General features: G+C 35.3%; 1 long non-coding RNA gene across 2 annotated transcripts in view; it reads left to right on the top strand.

Moving 5' to 3' along the window:
* The first annotated feature begins 2,249 nt into the window (after positions 1–2,249).
* Positions 2,250–19,709, top strand: part of LOC122918755 — a 67,335-nt gene continuing 49,875 nt past the window's right edge. For both annotated transcript variants that reach the window (XR_006386678.1, XR_006386679.1), the window contains exon 1: positions 2,250–2,441. This is a non-coding gene — a long non-coding RNA (uncharacterized LOC122918755). The remainder of the gene's footprint in view (positions 2,442–19,709) is intronic.

The following is a 19,709-nucleotide window of genomic DNA, read 5'->3' as shown; positions in this document are numbered from 1 at the left end:
ATTTATTTGTCAGAGAGAGAGAGTGAGAGAGAGTGAGCACAGGCAGACAGAGTGGCAGGCAGAGGCAGAGGGAGAAGCAGGCTCCCTGCTGAGCTGGGAGCCCGATGTGGTACTCGATCCCAGGATGCTGGGATCATGACCTGAACTGAAGGCAGCTGCTTAACCAACTGAGCCACTCAGGCGTCCCAGCAGTGTGTACCTTAGATTGGATAGGTGATGAAGATGCATTCGTATTTCCTTCAGAAATTACCTCTAGTCTACAAAAAGACACAGAGGTAGGAGGAGTGAATGGGAGTTCCCTTTAATTTGTATGATTTAGGCTGCGGGAAGGACACATCCAAGAAACTCCATGAGGGCTCTTGATATTTCCCCAACAGAAATGGAATTTTTGATGCCATTTTGGAAAGGATCCATGACTTGTCTGATCCTATTATTCTATGGGCTTCAAGCTTTGAACCAGTCATAGGGCTCCTTAAGCCCCAGACTAATGTTCTGGGAAAAGCGCATTCCTTCAACAAATATGGAAGCTTCTATTGTTTCAAGATTCTGTGCAAGGGCTCTTGTGGGGCCCAGAGAAAAATATGGCTTCATGCCTGTTACTCTAATGCCTGTTTATAGTCACATGTGGGTCACTTTTAATGCTATGGTCTGGGTCTGAACCAAACGCACTGACATGACTGAAGTGGATATTCTCTATTTACGCTGAAATATTCAAATATATTGTACTGGAAAAAAAGAAAGAAAGGAAGACCTTATTCGGCACCATGATGAGAATGTATATGGGGTGTAAAATGGGTGAGTTTGGTTTGAATCAAGTACCATCAACTACCAACTCTATGGCACTGGGTAGTATCAGCCCCATTTTCTCATCTACAAAACAGGGATAATAGAATAACTAATTTATTAGTAGTTGTAAAGATTAAACAAGATGATGTGAAGTGCACATTACTTGGCATCCACCATAAGAAGGTGCCTGTATTAGTGATAACCATTATTATTTTAGAAGGCAACATATCTGGTTGAAAAAGATGGACATGCGCTCAGTCATGTATGGCTTAAAACCACGGTAGTAAATTATCCGTTTTGCCCACAAGAAATGAAAGTAGTACAGTGGACTCTATGGGTTGTTACAACGATTAAATTACACAAGACTGACGAGGTGTTAGCAGGTACACAACAAGAAAGAGCAAACTACTACTCACTTAGAAATCCCTTCATTTATTTTTGCGTAACTCTGCGGATCAGTCTAAATGAATAGAGTTCTTATTTACCAGAGTCTACCTTCCCCATCTTCAATGCTGGAAACATGGGATTTGATGATCTCTAAGATAACTTGTACATCTAAGTCATACGTATTCACCAGAGATTTTTAGGAATCAGGGGAATGAAATAATCCTGAAATAGCTGAACGATAACTTCTGGCTGCCAGTTTTATGAAATTTTTGCATTTACCAGAGGAGGCAAATTAAAAAAGGACTTTGAAAAAATTATACTTCCTCTTCATCCTTGCTTCGCTGAAGCCCTTTCTTCGATTTCCTTGACATTGTTGCCTTTTCATGTTTTCCAGCGTTCTTCCCACCTCTGCTTTCTCCAAAACCGAATAGCTACTCAAAAAAAGTTAATTCTATTTCCGTGTCACGATGGACTAATTTAGCCTGCTAGTTGAGAACTGCAATAAAGCTTCTTTTTCAAAATAAAATCTGTGAATTCATCACTGGAAAAAAAAAAAAAAAAACAAAAACCAAAAAACAAAAAAACGATTTTGTGCTTCTCAACATGATTGAGTTCCACAATGGAATGAGATGATAATTTACTTTCCGCCACCTCCAAAGTTACCCGGGAAAACAAACAAATAAACAAACACGTTTTTCTGACAGGCAAACCAGGCAAATCACAGACAAAACTGCAGGGCAGGGGGATCAAAAGGAAAAAAAAAAAAAAAAAAAAATCTTGAAAAAGCCGAGCTTCCAATCTCCTCCCACTGGCCTCCGTGAAGGATGACTTCAGTCCCTTTCTTAACTAATTCTGTCACTGTAAAATCCTACAGTCATTCTTCCACACATAAAGGACAAATAAGCTCAAGAGGAGGCTCTCGATGCTTTCAGTTTTAACTATTCACCAATGGTGGAAAAGGCAGACTGTCTGAGCTCTGGCCCGGCGGCCAATCGGAGGGCGGGGTATCTCCCACATGACTCGCCGCCCCTGTCTTTCACATGGGCTGTAATTTAGTTCAATTCAGAACTGCAGATAGTACAGCTTTCGCAGGAGCAAGGGATGCCTGAGCACAAGTGGCTGAGTTCCGCGTGACTTTATGAAGCCCTTTCCCACCTCCCTCCTTCAGGAAAACGGGGGATTCTGCACCTGCGTCAGGGACAGTCTGGCCAAAGCCTCTGCTCTGCCTCCGGGGACGAGGAGCTAGCACAAATAACCGTTTTGAAATTGTGAGTATACATTTCTTTCCGTCAAGTGTGCCGATGAAAATAGTTGTATGTCATAAGCATCAACGATTTGGAGATTTTTTTATTTTTTTATTTTTTTTTTTAAGGCACTTCTTTTAAATGTGTAGGAAAAGGTCTCCGGCAGGCAGGAAGATGGTTCGGGGACAATTGTTGCATGCTTTGTTATGTTAAAGAATTAAAAATAAAAGTCAGGCATTCCAAAGAGTACCTGCGGGAGGGTTGCACCCCGGAACCTTGCTCCTGCAGGCTGCTTTGTTCATAAGAAAAAAATGAAGGCACACTCCTAGGTACTTAGTTCACTTCTTCTCGTTCTTTATGTCTAATCAGATCTGATCTGTCCCCAAGAAAAATAAAAGACAAACTTTGCTGACTCCACTGACAAGGGTACCATAGACTTTCCAGACATCTGACAGTTATTATAATTAGCTATGAAAGACTGCTAAGACACTTGGGGGCAAATAGCTCTTAAATTCTGAACAATGGCTTCAAGCCAGAGCTTTCTTTTTATTTATTTTTTAAACCACCACTTTTCATTTCATCATCATGATAGAAACGGGGCTGGTTTCGGTGTTTTCGTCCACAAAATGTGAAATAAAGTCCCAGCAGAAGTGAAAGGTGACTGGGTATAAAGTGGTCAGTGTAAAGATAGAAGGAAAAGACAGCTTTCTGTATCAGGATCCAGCCTTCCATGTATAAAGATTTTTTTTTTTTTTTTAATTCCTAATAGGGTGGAGTGAGGATGTGGGGGTGGGGAGGAAGCATGCGGAAGCTTCTTTATAGAATGCTTGAAGAATAAAAGAATTTGGGATTTCTTCTTACTAGAAGGCAAAAGATACACTGAGCTTCTAACTTACATGCTTGGTAGGGTTTTTTGATGGAGTTTTAAACAGAAGCGACATACAAGCCAGTTTTTTTTTTTTTTAATTTATAAAATAATTGGAAACAAATGGGAGAAGAATGATCCTGTATTATTGCTTTCTTTTTACATTGAGCTAGGCTAATCTAGCAATGCATTATGCCTTTACTTCTAGAATCATCCAAATTCTTAAAAAGTTATAGGCTAAGTCTCATAAGAAATTAAAAGGCAAATCCAATCGATGTGATTGTGACTGATGAAGATTTTGAACGACAAAGCCTCCAACAAAAAGAGAGTTTGTAAGAAAACATTGCCCTCCTTATTTTTAAAAGAGAGTATCAACTCCATCAATTATTGAAAGGAATTATTCAAAGCCTCCAGACATAACTAATTATGGCTTAAAGAGATCTGCCAGAGCAGGGCTTGTGTTCTAATTATAAAAGTCCAAGACGGTAGGATTCATTTTTTAAAAGAGGACTTGGACACACATTTTCGCATCATCTTTTTTAAAATACACCATTTTTTTTTTTCTTTGTCTGCTCTCATGTTATCTACACCTCCCCCACCGCCGCCCACTGTGTGCTGAGACACCTGAAGGCTAGACATAATGATCAACAGAGCTCCAGTCTGTCTGGACTCCAGCCAGGTTTTTTTCCCCCCTCTACAATCAAGGAGCTTGCACGCAATGCATGCCCAGCCTCTTCCACTGCTATGTGCAGATCCGGGATGGAAGTCTTACACATACTGCGGAAAGATTAAAGACAACAATATCCCCTTTCTTTTACCCCAGACAGCCTCAATTTTTAACCCTTTCATTACCTTTCAAACCAAGACGTCTTCTCCGTTCAAAAGCAGGGCTCAAGGGACCCTGCAACTCCTGCACCATATCATACAGCTACACATGCCTCATTGGGTATAGAAATCTCATCTCGACAGACCCATCGGGGGCATATTTTAGGATGAACAGTGTGCTAACGAAACAAAACACAATTTACTCGTGCGGGAAATGCGTTTTTGAATGAACTTAAGCTGTGTGAAATCTGGAAAAAGTCAAAGGTCTGTGGAAAGATTCTTGCAAAGCTTGCACAAGGTTATAGCGTTTCTGATGATGCTGTTCTTGAACCGTCTCGTTCGCGCTCTCTCTCTCTCTCTCTCTGTCTCACACACACACACACACACACACACACTCAAGAGACACATTCAGCCGGGCAATTATATCATTATATCACAGAGAAACCCTGGTTTGGTGGTGATGTCATCACATATAAAATTTTGCCTTTGTGGGCAACATTTGCAATCACCTAATCTCCAACGTCTGTTGGGTGTGTGCCCATAGGAAGTTCACATGTTTGTGGGATTAACCAACACCCACAGGAAAGGACTATTTTATTTGTAGCTATCTCTCTCTTGAAGATGTGTTTATGGGGCAGTATGGACATGTTTATCAAGGTATCTGTAGTCAGGCAGAGTTTCTGGTTCTAGGAAGCCTTACTGAGATGCTGGTTGAACATTTTAGAGGTGGCTGAATTTCTACGCTATGAATAGGATTTAGAAACAGTGAACATTTTGCAATCACGTGGATAAAAATGCTACAGTAATAAAAGGTGTTATGACTTGGTGATTCTTATTTGGCACTTACATTTTTGCAAACATTAAATAATTTCACTCTTAACTTACTGGTTAAAGAAAGAATGTATATAAATGACTTAAAAGTAATGCTCATTTCATGTGCTCTGGGTTAGAGGATAATTGGGTTAAAATTTTATGGGCTGGTGCAGTGTTTGTATTTATTTTCAAGTTTATTTTGTGGGTGTTAACACTAAACAGTTGTCCACCAATCAAGTTGTCTAGATTTTTAATAATGTGTGTATTTAAGTGTACTGTTTTATTTTACTTAACTCAAATAGAACAAAGTTTAATAATTTTATGGAAACAGATTGCCATATCTGAGATATAAATATAGAGCAACCGTACATACATAATGTCTCTTCATTACTAAGTTTTGATCTGTAATTTACTCTTCATTAATATAGAACGGCCAGGTATACTTACCAGTTCTTATATACCAAGTATTTGGTACATTATTTTTTTGAATTTTGCAATTTGCTCTGAATACTTCTTTCTTGCATACTTAGAAAAGGATTAATTCTGAAAGGATTTGCAGCACATATGTATGTGAACAGCAAGGTTTATACACCAACATACAAAATAATGAGATTAATTTTACTGAGGCATTTATTGTATGATTGTTTTAAAATGAGAAAAAATGTTTTGTTCTGTTTTGCTTTCGTGTTACTTTTGTTGAGAAAAGCATGTAGCTCAAAGAACAGACACATTTTGTACTTAGAAAAAACAAGCGACACAAGTTAGGTGACGTTCTGTGGGGTAAGACTCTAGTGTGAACTAATAAATAACTTTTTTGAGAAATTTTTGGGCTTGACTCCATAATTTTTACGTAAATAGTTCTTCCAGCATATACTGGAGTTTTTGCCTGAGGATGAATTATATAATTGTTTTGTCAAACATAAAAAAAATGAACAAGTAGTTGTTGGATTTAAATTTCACCTACTTTCTAAAAACAAAACATGACATTGCCCACTGGGGATACAGGTTACTAAAAAGGCATCTTTCAAAGAATAGAAGATAATGGACTTGATTGAAATAGTTGAACTACGTAACGCCAATTCAAGAACAAATGGTTTTTCAGAGCATAAAGGAGAAAGAACAATTTACTATAGTACAGTTTATTCTTCTTACACAATAGTAATGATTTATTTGAAATGGCAGAGCAAACAGTAAATATACAAAAACAACCAACGATTTCTCATGTCAGAGATATGTCAAGATTCTTGTTTCATAGATTAAAATATCCTTAATTCAATTATTTATCTAAGACTTTAGTGAAAACCTATACTCTTGCTTGCTTAGTTGATATAGTAATCATGTGTTCTTGCACATGTGTATAGATTGGGTATATATACAATAAAATATATTTGAATGTAGTTTTATGACAAAAAATAAGTGTTGGTATTTTACTATAACCCAAGGTTTTTTTTGTTTGTTTGTTTTTTTGTTTTTTTAATGATCTTGAGTTAGAATAGTAACATATTTTAACACAATGTAATTTCGATGGGGAGGTCCACATAACTATGTCTATGCTAGCAGGGGGACATACTCAGATAATGGCTAAATTGATGTATTGATGATGTAATTATTGCAAATGCCTCATATCAAAACGTATTTCAATCATTTCAAAAGATATGACTCTAATGTGGCAAACAGTATAAAACGCTATTTTTTAGAAAAACTTTGTTCTTGACGTTAGGAATATGACTGCTAAAAGTCGGCCGACACTCCTAATTTCTCTTCATGAAAGGACAGATTGGGTTTAAAAAAAAAAAAAAAAAAAACTTGCCTTGAGACCTGAAATTATTTTTAGTAGATGCCCTGGCACTGCACAGAGAATGCACAGGAACCTCAAGTCACAATGAGAAAAGAAGGAAAATTGGTTTGGTTGCTTGATGTCTCAGCTTTTATTCTTTCAAGCCTACATGCAGACAGAACTCAAAATTAACTTGAGTGAAAACTATCCGAGTTATTTTCACAATTTTCAAAAGACCCACGGTCCTGTTGCTATACCATTAAGGAGCAGTGTTCTAAGAGTGATTGAATGTTCCCCTGCCTGAAACTCAGTCAAGCTCAGTGAGGCGCTGGGGTCAGATGGGCTCATGAATCACAGATAGGAAATGAACTGTGTATTGCATATTTGGAGGTTGAAAAAGAAACATTTGGGATATTTTACCGTAAACAGATTTTGGGTTGAGTTTTGGCACATCTTTTTAAACATCAAGCCTGCAGTTCAGCTGAAATAACTTTTTATATGTATAGCTAAGACCAGATGGCCACGTGCTCCTTTCTTATTTAGATGAGACTTTTCCTTTCAATAACATCTTTCTTCCTGACCTGCTTAAAAATTCCAGCGAATGAAATCAGCACAGGATTTTCAATTCTAATTGACCATGTGCAGAGGAAGGGCCAGTGGAGAAATCAGTGGAGGCATTGTAAGGCTTTACTGCCTCAGTTTTGTCTTTGTGTTTTTCCCTTACTAGCCAATCTAAACTAATTGAAAACATTTATTTTTTTATTAAAATTAATATAGCTGCAAGATTAATCCTCTATACAAATTATGTGAGTTGGCTGTTTCTACCATTTCATCTTAAGTAATCCAAAGAAAGTTATCATGTACCTGCATAGTCTCTTGACTAACTGGTAAACAAGTGATTGGTTAAAAAAAAAAAAAAAAAGCATTAAAATACTGGCATAATGATTGAGTTAAGATGAAAAAATGATGATATGAAATGTATTTGGAATAAAATCATCATTATTGGAACATACATGTATTTTAAAATTTACCTTGAAAATATCTGCTATATAAAGTTCTTGGTCCATTATGTGTGTAGTCATTATATAAAAAGAAAAAAAAATCTGGAGTTTTCATTTGGATTTAGGTTACTAAAAGATAACAAACATTGAAGATGATCTGTGTAGTCAGTGGCTCACTTAGCAAATCATACACGCGGTGAAAGTGGGCATGTGAGTTTTCACATTCTGTTTCTTCTGGACAAGTTCATGACTCAAATAATTTTCTTCATAGTTGATTTATTACTTTGAAGAGTCAAAGATGTTCGCTTTTTAAAAATTTAATTCTCAAATGGTAAAAGTGTTCGATGAAAACAAGTTATCCCTCTGATCCTGACATTATTTTGGCCAAGAAAGATAGAAACATGCCCCAGAGGTGCATATTTTTAAAATATATAATTGAGTTTAGAAAAACCCTAAATTAAAGATCAGTGCCATTGAAAAATATGAGCCTCACAGTAACACTGTCTCTGATTTGGAATTCTTTGCTCATTCTTCTGCAGGCAACTTTTTACCTCCAGCAAATCTACTAGTTGTCAAAAGTGGGATCCCTCATCAAAAGCCACACCAGTGAAATTGTTTGAAAAATGCCTCTTAGGACTGATGATATCAGTTAGGATTTCTTTACTTCAAAGTTTCACAAAAATTGAAATGCGATTGCCCATGGGATTCACACCTATGATGGCACGTTCTAAGCCACCAACACATAAAGTCAATTCTTTATGAACCTTGCAAACAGTCAATTTGTATGACCAAAATATTTAAACTCTCATTATATCATTCAGTATATGCATTAATTACAATATCTCATATTTGATCATTTTCCTCCTGATTCATGTATTTAAAAAATGCATTATAAAAAGATATGTATGGCAATGAGTTAGCCCATTTTTGTTCTATTACCCTAAAGGCATAAAATATAGTTAGAAAGTTGAGACATCAAAATATAAACAGAAAACCTAAGCTAAAACAAAGTCTAAAAAATTATACACATTTTAAGCTAAATTTTACTTTTAAAATAAAAAATTCTAATTGACAGGGAATCTAGCCGTTTGTGTAGGAGATAACAGACAACAGGATCTTGGGAAAAATAATTAAAATTATATTGGTGCTGTAATTTCAGATGATTGAAGCTAAGATGTTCAAAATAGAGTGGTGTAAACAAGGAATACAGCTCCTAGCTACTCACACTTTCTTTTCTTCCATGTTCTTCTGAAAAATAGATGGGTCTGGATTCTGTTGGATCCCAGATAATCACAAATACTAAGGGAATTTTAGTCTTTATATTTATATGGGGTCATGGTTGAGATTTGCTAGTCTGTTTTCCTGTATATCCTAATTCTTTCAATGAACAACACAGGAGAAATTGTGATCAGTTTGGCGAGCTCTGAAGCTGTGTAAAATGTCTGCCTCTCACTCTATCCCCTTTCCTGTTCTGTAAGACTGGGATCATCAGTCAGAGACAGGGCTGGCTCCTCGAGAAACCCGGGCCCCCTTTAACTCTCCACGGAAACCATTTGTGTCTGTGTTCACGTTCCTTCTAAAGAACCTTTCCCCAGACTAGAGCACACTTCTGAACATCAGAGGCTTCTCCCCCAGTTTGCTGTGTTCTCAGACATTCCTGCTTAAGTAAGACTTTGCCTCACCCAGCTGTGGTTCACACTCAGAGCTGGTTTTTTCTGTTTCTGTTTTTGTTTTTTTTTAATTTTATATTTTTAAAGGGTGGAGGAAGTGGGGGCAAACAGGGTATACGTGACCTCAAAAGAATAAGTGTAGGGGCAGTTGCAGATGTTTTTGGCATTCTGAAAATCTGCAGGGTTGTAAACAGAATAACAGGGTGACACGGACTGTGATTGGACAGTTCTCACTTCCCGCACATGGACTATACCCAGGCTGCAGTGGAAGTTTTCTCTCAAGTAATGCCCTTGAGGTGGACTCTTCATTCCTGTAGTTCATACTTGATTTGGTATATTTCCTGCAGAGAAATTTGTTTTTTTAACTTAAAAGGCCTAACCTCTCCTTCAGCAAATGTGGACTAGAACAAAAGTAAGAGAAGAGATTTATGTCCATAAGAATATGAGAATGGTACCAGAGAATCCAAAATGAGGCGAATATGTCAAAAAGTTGATTCTAGTTGATTATGTTTTTATCATCCATATGGATTGTCTAGAAATCTGTATGGAGAGGTCACCTCTGTGTGATGGGAAACCAGAACTAAACCAAAATTCCATGTACGGTTTTAAGTATCTTGTTGATTGCTTAGAAGCATTCATGAAAGAGACATATTTCACGGAATTGTGGAGTCGTCTGATCCTTGTTGCCATTAGCCATCGCTGGGATATCCGTCAACGTTTAAGGGGAGAAAATGAAACACTCCCCACTGCCCCGGTTGTTGTAAGCACTTCACAGAGCGCCCCCCGCCCCAAGCCCTGAAAGGACAGAAAGATTTAAGCTGACAACAGTGACCAGGAAGAAATTCATTCTTTGGTTAGTCTGAGGACAGAAAAGGGTTAATTTTTCCAATCTTTGTGAAGGGAAGGGGGGGACCCCTGGAAGATAAAAACCAAACCAAAGCCTAAGCTGCTAGTGATTTGGTTGTATTTATGGATTATACTACATCTTGAAAAGAAGAAAATCAGAGCTGTAAGATGACGCTACAGGGGTCGTCTGGACTTTTCGCCGAGTCTAAAGTCTGTTTAGTCAATGCTTATTAAGGCCTGGATTTGACCTTTGCTCTCCTCACTCCTCCCTGTTCCAGGTGCAACATTTTTGCAAGTGCTTGACCATTATTGGACACTATGTACAAACTTCGAATTGTGAATGAATAGAGTGTCCTTAGCATAAAAAGCAATCTAGTAGTTATGACGCCTGCATTAAAAGAGAGAGAGAGAGAGAAAGGTTAAAAAGATCTGTTAACTTACATACACTCACTTTCTTTTATAATTAATACACAGTGACTATAGGTGTTCTTCAAGATATAATTAAGGTGATTCCATTGCAGCTTACATTAAAACCAGTTTGGTACATTAAAACCAGTTTGGTATGATATGGTGAGTTTTTATAAAAATATTTAAGGTAGTGATTTTAGTCTAAACAAATTATTCTTGAAGTTAACAGAGAAAATCATCTATAATGATTTTGTTTAAATTTTTACATATACACTCTTAGTAATACCTGAAGCTTTTATGTTATAGGTTTTGTTTTTGTTTTCTAGAGGATTAATCTTCTAAAAATTGTATCCACTGAGAGAAGAAAACACAAAATTCCCTCGTATTTGCTGCTGGAATATAGTCACACTTGTTTATGTCAACAAATCTGCAAAGTATATTTCTTATTTACAGAATGTTTGGTAACTCTAAGAGAAAGTCCATTTATACATATGCATTAATTGGTATTTTGAACAAAATAGCCATGTTTATGCCTCTGAAATGTTAGATAACATGCATAAAGCATATATTATGACTTAAAAGTAATTATATAAACGTAAAAAGGGATAATAAATCTATTATGTATAGAATACATTAAAAGCTTTAAAAATTTATCTTTCTGCTGAAAGTTTTGTTCAGTTGACAGTCCTCTAAGTTACATAAATTTACTCATTTTAAATATGTAGTTTTGAACTTTGAAGAAAAGGAAATCTCTAACCTATAAAGGTTTTAGAATTTCACAAATGAAGTCATATATAAACATCTTTGTAAGCTAGAATACAAAAAGTAGGAAAAAAATCATTTTTAATTTAGAAATATTTCAAACTACACAAAAGGTATAAACAATGTAAATATATTTTCATGCTTCTACACCAAGATTGACAATTTTTAGTATTTTTCTTCATTTACTCCAAGCCATTAAGAAACAAACTATATCTAGTTGAAAATCCCAACCCCCTTTCTATTTCCTGATATTCCTTGGCTTTAGGAGTAATCACTACCTTTTACTTGCTAGATCATCCTTCGTATCTTCATTTTTAATCACCTAGTTATGTATCACAAACAGTAAAAAATGAACAAAGTATCAAGTATGAAGTCTTATATTCACTGCTTCTTAATTTACCTTAAAATTGTTGAAAAATTTTCAAGTGAACATATTCATTGGAAACTGTATTTATTCATTTCAAGTTAAAATACCATAATGATGATTTAATATAAAGATTTAGGTTAAAAGATCTCTTTGCCCTACCTCCACTAACTCCTTTGGTTGCAGAAATTAAGAAAATGTCTCCTGTCTCCCTTTTATTCAAATTTTTAGAATTGAGCCTTTTACATTTTACTGTTTTCATGTTACATAAGGGATTGGTAATATGATTAAAGCTTTATACTTTAACATGATCTCCATTGCCCTCATTTTATTGTTTTTATAAAGGAGCAAGTATTGTAGGTAGCTTCAGGGATATTAGTTTTCATATTTTTACACTCATAGTATCTCATATGAACCCTTATTTTAAAATATTCTAAGGAGCCATAGAGTTCTGTTTGGTTTGGCTTGATGAGAAAATGCCAACAATATCATAGTTAAAGAAACAAACATTGACTTCAGGACTGTTTTTTGCCACTTCATGTGGAGTCAGATTTCCGTTTAAAGAGGACCAAATGCATTTCTGAAAAAATGTATTGAAACTAAGATCCTTATTTGAACACAGTATTGCCACGGATTTACATAAGCTATGTGCTAATTCATTGCCAATAGACCTCTTAATGCTACGTATCCTCTGTGAATGCATCAGAGTAGAAATCTGCATCAGAACATTTACTGTTATAGGTTACCTTTAACATCTTCAGAGAGAAAATTTTAGAATTACCTGAAGGTGAGTTTGAATTTATTTTTCCCTATAAATCCCTTAAAAATTATTTGGGTAGCAATCTATCAAGAGATACCTAAAGTCAGTTTAAAACTTAAGATCTTACTGCCTCAGAAAAGACATTAACTAAAATACCTACATCAGATACTTGAGCTCACTCCCCAACAAAACTGTACTTTCAGCTTTCATTTATGAACTACATGTTATTTCCAGACTGGACAATAGTAATCATTAGTAAATATTTACTCCAGGCAATATGTATGCTGACATAGTTTAAAGATGATAATAGATAAGTATGCAAGACTCCATCTTTTTTTCAGGTTCAAACCAGGGTATGTCGTAGCCCTCAATAAATGTGACCCCTGATCTTTTAGGCTAGGTGAAAATAATAATAATAATAATAATAATAATAATATAGTCATCTTGACTGTACCATTCTTAAAAGAATAAATTGCTATACAACATATTTAAAATTGATATCATCTATAATTTTTGTATACCAAATCATTTATTCAATATCACCTTTTTACTATAAAATGAATTCAAGAGTATGGAAAACTGGTTTTTAAAGGCTCTTCTCTTATAACATGGCCAAAAGAACTGCAAACATATTTACTAAATATTTATGGAACCTTTTCTTTCTTTCTTTTTCTCAGCCACCTATCATCTTCCTTACCCTTTAAGCTACCAATAGGCTTCCCCTTCAGATAATTTCATAGTCAGTGCCACTCATTAGGGGTTTTTAAATACTTGTTTCTCCAAAACTCTGGTCAATTCATTAACATCTCTCAGTATTTTTATGTCTGTTTCTCATTATAGTCACACAGCAAATAAGAAGAACCCTGGGTAAAGAATAAGAAGATACGTTACTAAGTAACTGGCTGACTCCTTTGGGACCTCAATTTCCCTGTCAGTAGTTTAGGGAATTAGGGCTCCTGGATCTTCAAGGTCCCGGGACATAGCTCTGCATGATTAGCTGAAATTGAGACTATTAACAGATTAATGAATTCTGTGCTTTCAGAATAATCTTAATATGTTACACATGTGCCAAGTGGTCCAGCCTATTGGAAATCTAGTCATATTTATAATTTTTCGAAATAATTCCTTTTAAATGTCTAATTTTCACTGGTTAAATCCCTTTGTCCATAAACTTTGATTCCTAGATGTGCCTTCTGAATGATGTTCTTCATCTGAATCTGATTTCCTGCATGAAATATCATATGTAAAACCGTTAGTTGAAGGAGAAGTTAGATAATTCAGACAATTCATTTTACTGATGAACTAAGTCAAATCAGGAAACAACATGGTCACTTACTTGTAAGGATTGTGTGTGTGTGCATGTGTGTGCGCACGTGTCTTTGTGTGTGTGTGTGTGTGTGTTAAGGATATTCTTTGCAAACTCCTTAATAATCTGGAACCACTGGGTTGTGCAATAGAAGAAGGGGTTCACTAAATCTTAACTCTTATTATTGCAATGATATGATATGACTGTGGGGGTTTCCCAGATGCTGATCTGGACATTAATACTAAGAGTACAAAATAGACATCTTCAAGGTATTACCAAAGTTGTATTTCAAGTTAGCACTACCCCTATTTTTATTATTGGGAAGTTGATCATTGAAACACTGTTGAGGAACGCTAAAAAGGTTTTTTACCCTGAATTTTAGCAATGCAAATTTACTCAGATTTCTTGTTTATGAGCAACTTAGGAAAGTTATAAATTCTCTTGCTAATTCAGGCTATGCTTTAGGTTTAAACTAGTTTATAACTGCGGTATATAGCTTCCACGGGGAAGAAATGCAAGGAGTGGAATTTTTCAGTTTCAGATGTCAGAAGCAGGGCTCATACTAAAAGTCCAAATGGGAGTGCAGCAAGAGTGATGGGAATCCATGGAGGAAACGATCCTGTCAAGTGAGTTAAATAATAAATGTAAAATGAATTATAAAAATATACTTGAAATATGAAGAGTTAAAACTATACTGAGATTTTTTTTCTACTAAAGTCGATTTAAGATATTTAATTTATCCTTTAAGAAAATTGTGATCCACAATTTTCACAACTATTCAGATTATGTCATAAATCAGACAGTTGAAGTGATTTCTTATGCCTGTTTGTCCTCCAAGATTATCTTTGCCTCCAAAATATGACAGAAACACAGAATAGATCCAAATTAAATTGCCTTTGTAGATATTCACAGCATACCAAAATCAAGTGTTATAAAATTATCTATAATATGAAATTGTGGAAATGTCTATGATTTTCTTTATCCATCTTTTTAAAAAAAGTCACTTTATTCAAATAATTATATAAACCTAATCTTTAGAAAGGGAGAATGAAGAAGAAAAATAAAATATCATATGTGGTCTAGAAAGTAGTTTCTTAACTGAAAATATGAATTATTCAATGAAATCATGTAGCCTTTCAGAAATATTTACCTATATCAGATTTTAATTTTGTCTGTCATTCTATAAAGCTGTGATACATTATACCATAAGCCACAGAGTAACAAACAATAGATTATTAATGGTCACATTTGAACTTGGTAGGGAAAACTTTAATTCCATAATTGCTGTCAATGCTAAGTTGAATTTATGCATCTGAATTTCCATTATAACTTTTTTTTTTAAATGGGATGCAAACCAGAGGAAGTCCTGAGCTAGAAAATATCAGTGCCTAAATAATATGCATAAAATGAAATGCAACATTTTTCATGGTCACAATGTGGATTTCTTTTCTTTTAATTTAGGAAACTTATTTCTTTGAGTCAAACTTCAGCGTTCAAGAGTTTGATGATCTACTTTGTGAAATAATATTATTTTCACACAGAAAAGGGCCTTAGAGGTTACTTGTAGACAAAGAAACTGAGCCGTGAAAAGAGAAGTGAGCCATCCAAATTCATGGAGTAAATTATCTAGCATGATAAGAGAGAATTCTTTCCATTTCTCAGGTGTCTCTCTAAAAATGACTGGATAAAAGAAAACATAGAGATGAAAGCACAACATTTCCATTTGCTTAATAACATTTGTTCTGATAAAAGCCCTGCTACAGATAAAGCTGAGTCAATTTGTTTTAATAAGAAGCATCAAACCTCCTACAGAAGCACTTAACCCCTTTGTTATGCAGCTTCTCATTTGTGAACCATCTCACACATAGCCTGTATACTCCATGACACTAGGGATGTTTTATTAAGTGTTTACTGCCAGTAAATCATAGTGCTATGTACAATGCATCTAATTCTCATTAAAACTTCTATGATGTAAGTCCCATTATTCCTTCTTTGGAAACGAAGAAATTTTTCTAAAAAAGGGTGGCTAAGTCTTAAGTCCATGCTGCCACAATGCCTGTATGGTAGACTAGCATTTGGACCCAAAGACCAGACACTTCACCTGTGCATCTAACTGCTTTTCTTCATGGCTTTTCTTCCATTACTGTCCTAAAATATGGGATAATAGGTGGTGGTGGGGGGGGGGAACGGACATCAGTGTAATAAAGCCTTTTATAAATGCAAGATGGTATTAATTCGAGAAAGGATGCCTGCCCAATCTCACATTATCATGGGTAATCAATTCTTAGATGTGCAGGTCAAATCTTTCTAATGAGTTCCATTACAAGGAAGATGGAGACAGAACATACATAAGCACCATGGAAAAGCCCATTTATTTTATTTGTTTATTTAAAATTCCTATATATTGAGTTCTCTTGAAAATCACTATAATAGGGTTTGACCTGTGTCGATAATACACCTTTTATTGTCATGCCAATTATATTTGTTTTATGAAATCAATTTGTTCTCAGTCATATTTCCCTATGGCTCATCAGTTTCCTGTTTTTATCTCCTTTACCTCATCAACATATTATATTGTGCTATTCCATCTAAATAGCAGTAATGGTGCAAAAAAGTATATATTAGTATTGGTTGCAAATTTAAAAAATTAATCCCATAGCATTTTAGTAAATGCACTGAACTCAGCTTTAAGATAATTTACAGTAACACCGAAGTCCACCTGTAATGGCCTCTATCCAATTGAATGCAGCCACCAGTGATCCTTATGAAAGGACAAAATTATACCCACAGATGTGCTATCAAGTTGTTACAATGTAGCCATTTCATAATCAATCTATAATGTTTACTGAATGTTAGCTCTAGAGAAGATATTGGACATCAACATAGTTAATGTTCTCATGGTTTTTAAAAAGAAAATCTGTAAACAATCTCAATCTTGGACCAGGGTTAATGGAGTCTGTCGAGAAATAAAAATGTACTTAGAAATTCTAAAACCTCACACCTCAATTTTTTTCTGGCATTTTCTAAATTTATATAAACAACTAAAATCTGATTTGGTTGGAGGTTTGGTTGGACTCACAAGACTTTCTGTCTCGTGATTTCTTAAGTGTTATTCAACTGGATGTTTCTAGATGTGAAACTCTGACTCAAATCAACTTCTCTTCTTGAAGAAGAAATGTCAGTCATTGCCCGACATTTTTTTTTTTTGCTTCTCAGCTTTCTTTAAAAAAAAAAAAAAACAAAAAAAAACACAGTTCTTGATTTCATGGCAGGTAGTGAAACTCATTACAGAAACTCATTCATTCCACAAACAACAGTAAAACATGTTTTTAAATATACTATATCTAAAAGAATTCTTACACTATGTATTTTTCATCCACTGAAAATATTCTTTGAAGGTATTCACTATTTTAAAACATGTATCTAGTGTGTCTATGTACAATCTCAGCTACTGGGGTAAAACTTGTTAGAGGTCAAGCGTAATAGCAAGGGACCGGAAGCTAGTTTGGCAGTTTTCTATCTGCAGTGTTGCTCTTCATTCTGAGAAATTCTATTATAAATTTGACATTGTCTTCTAAATCTATGTTGACCATTCTAAAGAAGTTCCATTATTTATCTCTGAAAAGCAACCACTCAAACCAGTCTTTCAAATGTTATTGCAAAAGTCATTTTAAAAAACCCTTATTAGAAAGCATTATATTTAAATACTTGTTCATAATTTGCATCGTTTTCTCTTAAACCATTGTAAGTGATCTTGAAATCATTCAATAGGACATTCATGTATTATCATGAATTTGTTACCATATACATGAAGAGTAAAGTTAAACTCACATGGTGTCCCTAAAGAGACAAAAGAGATGTTCACCAAATTACATAGATTCTGGTCACAGGGTTATAAAAGGTAGAGACTGGATCTTGTGCTACTTTAATTCAATGCCTATTTATGGAGCTCTTGTTTATTCTCAATACTGGCCTATGCAGGTGGGAAGCTATAAAAAACATGAGAAAAACTTATTCTCCATCCTCAAAGTGTTCATAACCATGTTGATTCAAAATAAAATAAAAGCAATCAAAGTAATTAACTTTTACTCAAAATACAGGGTGAAGTTAAAAGACAACCCTCTTTCTACCTGGTTGTAGAAGAATTTATGACAAAAATCTTAGATTTGAGGATAGCAACTCCTAAGTATGCAGAATCCAAAGTAAGCAGAAATGTCAAGGAATTATATTTTCAAAATTATCTTAATTTCAATAATTTTCAAATAATTGATCCTCATAATAAAGACCAGCAGAAATATAAGCTCAGAATTATAAAAGTAAACATTGGATTATATATCATATAATTTTTGGATAGTCTGTTCTTTGATTCCTATAATATCTTAAATGGGAATTCATGGATTAATCCAATGTGTCAGTTCATAGATCTGTATTAATGTTTCTTGTTTCATGCAATTTAAAGGAGTATTTTTAATCAGATAATTACCACTTACTTCAATACTGCACAAAAAAGTGCTATCAAGTCATTATTTGTTGACTATAATCACATTCTCCCCAATCTGAGAGCATGTACATGAAGGAAACACCAAGCATGATACCTTCAGTGTGATCAAACAAGTAGCTACTGCTGTAGGACATTTGTTCCAATAAGTCTACAGGCATTTGGAAGAACTCAGATACATTTCAAAAAACTCTTGGGATCTTAACATTCATTTCTGTCACTCTCTTTGTTCCAGGGTTCATATCCATGAAACCAATGATATCATTGAGAATGTAGATGGCACGCATTAGCACAGTTAGCATAAGCATTGACCACACGTTCTGGGTCAACTCAGCCCTACCAGTCACTGCCTCAAGAATCTTCAGAATTAAAGCTGCCCTATTCTTGGGTCTTCAATGTGTGATTCCAAGATAATCTTTTCAGCAGACCTGGGAACCAAAAAGGTTAATCATTTCAAAGCAGTAGAATTGATGGAATACCATCATGTGGAGTTAGATAGAAACAAAATACTCCAATTAAACTGCAATTTCTGGAATAATTTGGAGTCTCATAGTGAGAGTAGCTCATGGGATCATTGATTTTACAGCCATAGGTCCAATTGACAGGTGAGTTCTTGCCACTTGTCACCTTGAAATTTGGGCCTATATTTCTTAGATCCTTTATCTTACCAGTGAATTCTCATTTAATTCTGTCCCATTCATCAATGTCACCATGATGATCTTTCTACTACTTTCTTTGCACAGGGCAAATGAAAAGAGGCTTATTTTGACTTTGACTCATTCACAACCTTAAGGATATTTTGAGCCAGATAACAGAAGCATACTTCCTAGAAATTGCCGTAACATCATCAGGGATTTCATTCATTCTGGAGATGATCTGGAGGGACACGTTCCACATGGAACTGCTAAAGTTTCAAAGTTATGATAATTTGCAAGACAACCTAGAACAGTTTTATGAAGAACACAAAATTTCAGGGAGATCATATGGGAGCATACCGCAAAGACTAAATGGGGGCCAAGGGACACCATGACCAGCTGGTCAATCAAGATGAACCTTGCGAGGCATTCAGAAACAATAGCCATATTTCTGGTTTGGTCATAGAGACTCAAGTGTGCAGTGCCACCTCCAAAGAGACTTCAGGTGTCCTGAATGGTAGCCCCTGGCATTCTGTTCCTCTCATTTTTGTGGAAGCCACACCTCCTTGTAGGATTCCCAGCAGCAATGAAAACAGCTACCATGGTGCTCCCTCAGGAGTGCCCTTTCTTTCTGCTGACTTAGCTGGTTGTCTGAGTGAGCCTGTCCTCATGAACATTCTTCGTTATAAGCCACCCCTGAAGTGTTGACTATAACACACATACAGTCTCAGATTATGTCCTTTAGAATACTACTGTATCTCT

This window comes from Neovison vison, chromosome 10 (assembly GCF_020171115.1).
Source record: "Neovison vison isolate M4711 chromosome 10, ASM_NN_V1, whole genome shotgun sequence".
Lineage (NCBI taxonomy): Eukaryota > Metazoa > Chordata > Mammalia > Carnivora > Mustelidae > Neogale > Neogale vison.
Note: the sequence above shows the minus strand (reverse complement) of the source record. Positions and strands in the feature narration are given on the sequence as shown.